Below are 4,745 nucleotides of genomic sequence, written 5' to 3'. Positions count from 1 at the left end.
TAAACATAAGGGGTAACACTGTTGTTTTTTATTGGTTGTCATGAAAAAAAACGTAAGGGGTAACACTGTTGTTTTTTATTGGTCTTCATGAAAAAAAACATAAGGGGTAACACTGTTGTTTTATATTGGTCGTCATGAAAAAAAACATAAGGGGTAACACTGTCGTTTTTTATTGGTCGTCATGAAAAAAAACATAGGGGGTAACACTGTTGTTTTTCTTTGGTCGTCATGAAAAAAAACACAAGGGGTAACACTGTTGTTTTTTATTGGTCGTCATGAAATAAACATAAGGGGTAACACTGTCGTTTTTCTTTGGTCGTCATGAAAAAAACATAAGGGGTAACACTGTTGTTTTTTATTGTTCTTTATGAAAAAAAACATAAGGGGTAACACTGTTGTTTTATATTGGTCGTCATGAAAATAAACATAAGGGGTAACACTGTCGTTTTTTATTGGTCATCATGAAAAAAAACATAGGGGGTAACACTGTCGTTTTTCTTTGGTCGTCATGAAAAAAACCACAAGGGGTAACACTGTCGTTTTTTATTGGTCGTCATGAAATAAACATAAGGGGTAACACTTTTGTTTTTATTGGTCGTCATGAAAAAAAACATAAGGGGTAACACTGTTGTTTTTTTATTGGTCGTCATGAAAAAAAACATAAGGGGTAATACTGTCGTTTTTCTTTGGTCGTCATGAAAAAAAACATACGGGGTAACATTGTCGTTTTTTATTGGTCGTCATGAAAAAAAACATAAGGGAAATAATAGAAATACACACATACATTTTAATATCATATATATCCTCCTTATTGATGATTGATTATTGTGTATTGTCATCGCCTCAGTGGTGCCGTGCAGTGCACTCTGCCTAACCCACTGGAGACCGTGGCTCAATTTCTGTGGAAAACACAATATCTTTATTTTTAAACGTAATGCTATCATGTCTATTGCACTGTCATATATAACCTCAGACATAATTAAATTACATCTCAGTGTTAAGTGGAGTGAGCTGTGCGCTAACCCCCTGGAGACCGGGGTTCAAGTCCGGTTGGTGTCTTCTGTTGGAAGACACTAATCTCTATTTCATGCGAATTATAAAGTCAAGTATAACCTTTGTGATGACTTTATCCGGTGTCTTGATGGTGCATTGTTAAGTTCGGAGGTTAACACTCTAAACAGCTCATGTTCGGATCCCCGCCAAAACTTAGACAGGGGTGCCACTGTTATTTATTGGTCAACATGGAAAAAACATGAGGGGTAACTCTGTCGTTTTTTATCGGCCGTCATGAAATAAATATAAGGGGTAACACTGTCGATATTTATCAAATAAAACATAGGGGGTGACACTGTTGTTTTTCTTTGGTCGTCATGAAAAAAAACACAAGGGGTAACACTGTTGTTTTTATCAAATGAAACATGAGGGGTAACACTGTCGTTTTTCTTTGGTCGTCATGGAAAAAAACATAAGGGGTAACACTGTTGTTTTTTATTGGTCTTCATAAAAAAAAACATAAGGGGTAACACTGTTGTTTTTTATTGGTCTTCATAAAAAATAACATAAGGGGTAACACTGTTGTCTTTATCAAATACAACATAAGGGGTAACACTGTCGATATTTATCAAATAAAAAATAGGCGGTGACACTGTTGTTTTTCTTTGGTCGTCATGAAAAAAAACACAATGCAGTCGTTTTTATCTAATGAAACATGAGGGGTAACACTGTCGTTTTTATCAAATGAAACATAGGGGGTATCACTGTCCTTTTTTATCGGTCGTCATGAAAAAAACATAAGGGGTAACACTGTCGTTTTTATCAAATTAAACTTGAGGGGTGACACTGTCGTTTTTCTATGGTCGTCATGAAAAAAACCATAAGGGGCCGTCTTTGGCCGTCATGAAATAAATATAAGGGGTAACACTGTCGATATTTATCAAATAAAACATAGGGGGTGACACTGTTGTTTTTCTTTGGTCGTCATGAAAAAAAACACAAGGGGTAACACTGTCGTTTTTATCAAATGAAACATGAGGGGTAACACTGTCGTTTTTCTTTGGTCGTCATGAAAAAAAACATAAGGGGTAACACTATTGTTTTTTATTGGTCTTCATAAAAAAAAACATAAGGGGTAACACTGTTGTCTTTATCAAATACAATATAAGGGGTAACACTGTAGATATTTATCAAATAAAAAATAGGCGGTGACACTGTTGTTTTTCTTTGATCGTCATGAAAAAAAACACAATGCTGTCGTTTTTATCAAATGAAACATGAGGGGTAACACTGTCGTTTTTATCAAATGAAACTTGAGGGGTGACATTGTCGTTTTTCTTTGGTCGTCATGAAAAAAACATAAGGGGTAACACTGTTGTTTTTCTTTGGTCGTCATGAAAAAAATATAAGGGGTAACACTGTCGTTTTTTTATTGATCGTCATGTTTTAATTATGTTTTATGTAAAACAATTATGTTTTAATTGTTGATATTTATCAATTATATTATCATACTGACCGGACTTGAACTCAGAACTCCAGGGCCTAGAGTCGTGTGCTCTCTCCGCTGCACCACGGAGACACAGGCCTGTGTATAGTTGAAAGTTATACTTGACCTTATGAATAACTAAAGGATAAAGCCAGGCAATCCAATCAGAATCCTCAGAATCAACAACAACGAATAACACGAGCGTCTTCCTGTAACAAACAAACTGTAAACATAGGGCGCTCATATGACGTTAAGCATTTCCTGGCGCATAATGTGACGCTTCAGAACCTAAAACCCAGTTTCTCCCCGTTGAGACGACAACACATAACCGGCGTTTTCAGAAATCTCCACTTTTGCCGGAGTTTTTAGAAATTATCGTTTCTGTGATAAAAACAGCGTTTTCGTGTAAATGAGAGGCCAAACCGGGTGGAAATATTCCCTTTGTGTAAACAGGGCCTGGGTCAGGCTGGGCCGCATCAAGTATTCCACAAAAAAAAAGGAGCACAACTGACCCAATCTAAGTTAATGATTGAGCTATAATAAGATCACGTTGGCTATGTAATCGCTGACAACAGGGTCATTTCATAGCGGTTGTTGGAAACCGGTACTTTTTAGCATCCTTTGGCTTTTGTAGGATTTGGGACTGTCCCGGCAAAAACTGAGACATCTGGTCCCCCTATAACAAGTGATAAAAAAGCGTGGCAAGCCACTCAGCAAAAATCTGCGTTTGACAACAACACGCTTTGATGTCAAGTAGGGGGCCACAATATATCATCCCGCGGGCCTCAATTGGCCCCCGGGCCGCGAGTTTGAGACCCCTGGTTTAGAGCGTGCAACTAGTGACCATCCATAACTTACTGTAGAATTTAGTGAATATTTTACTAAATTGGCCTCACGTAGCACACCTATTTTGATTGCGGAAGTGTACTTAATTTATTTTACATCAATATTTGACTAGAAAATCAGTTCAGTTTATTCAGGGACATGCATTCAAAAGAATCATAGGAGTTTTGATTATAAATTAAATAGAAACACACAAACACAGAAGTAGTTAATTTGGCACCTATACATTTATTGACACCCAAGACATTGCAGCTTTTATGCATTTGTTCTGAAATATGAAGAAAAATGATTTATATAAAAACTACAACATTGGCATGACAACCCCTTCTATTACTTGATGCCTTTCTTAAGACATTCAAGCAAAACAGAAACAAACAAGACAAGACAGTTCATAGCTACCCACAGAGTTCACCTTCTGGGACGAGGCCATTCCAAACTAGCTATAATTGCAACTCCTAACAAACAAAGACGATTTAAGACTCAGAAAGACCTGGAATGAGATGGAAATGAGAGCAAGAATTGGTTAGGCTTCACTTGCTAAGCTCATTTAAAAAAAAGGAAATCCTCTTACTAACTTTGCTCAAGCAGCCATTTCTATCACATTTGCAAATTTCAACAAAGCACCTTTTCCGCTAAAAAAATCCTCTGCAATCATGAGCCGATGTCACAAACATAAATGAGATTATGACGCGAGCACGACGAGAAAACAGTCCTGTCGCCCGCTAAGAACAATCAATACAAATCAGATTTGTAAACACTTTTCATTTTTCACCAAGTGTTCCCTAAATATCCTGTAAACAATGCTAAAAGGTTAGTACGTATAATTGTTTTTGTTCTATACATCTTAGATTACATTTGATCTGTTCGATTACAATAAACTATTTGATATAGTTATAACGTAAATGTTCAGAATACTTCTTTCTTAAATGCATGTACATATTATAAAAGTGACATAATTTTATGTGTAGGCCTATCTTATGTGCAAAATGCTTTAGTAAACTATAATTTGGCATTCATGACAAACCTTGGAAATAATATAATCAATTTAAAGGAACAAAAAAAAGAAAAGAGAAAATAATCAGTTGGAAATAAAAAAGTTGGAATTTCAAACCGCGGTCAAAGTCCCGCTGGACAGGCCGTTCTCCCGCCATAAATAACCCTCTCCACCAGTTATACTGTGCAACGCGGGTGAATTAGCAAGTGCAAGTTGCTTGGCCGAGATCCTGCCATATCGTAGTTAACACTGGTGAAGAGATGAAGGTAACTTTAGTGTAATGCTTAGAGGGATTACCACCCCCCCCCCCCCCCCCCCCCCCCCAACTTTCATTTGTTGGATGGAAATGTGTTTCTAACATAAGTGTTAAGGCATTCACAGAGTTTTGAAGGCAGAGAGTGGGGCTGTGCGTCAAACACAAAGTGAAAA

At 37.0% G+C, this 4,745-nt stretch overlaps 1 protein-coding gene across 2 annotated transcripts in view; it reads right to left on the bottom strand.

The window, feature by feature from the left end:
* Positions 1-3,530: 3,530 nt before the first annotated feature.
* The window catches only part of snx17 (sorting nexin 17), a 28,178-nt gene continuing 26,963 nt past the window's right edge, over positions 3,531-4,745 (bottom strand). For both annotated transcript variants that reach the window (XM_060042273.1, XM_060042272.1), the window contains one exon: positions 3,531-4,745. This exon is cut by the window's right edge and continues 1,083 nt beyond it. The gene's annotated coding sequence lies outside the window, so the exon portion shown is untranslated.

Source organism: Gadus macrocephalus, chromosome 21, assembly GCF_031168955.1.
Source record: "Gadus macrocephalus chromosome 21, ASM3116895v1".
Classification (NCBI taxonomy): domain Eukaryota; kingdom Metazoa; phylum Chordata; class Actinopteri; order Gadiformes; family Gadidae; genus Gadus; species Gadus macrocephalus.
The sequence above is the reverse complement of the archived record's forward strand: the minus strand, read 5'-3'. Positions and strand labels throughout refer to the sequence as shown.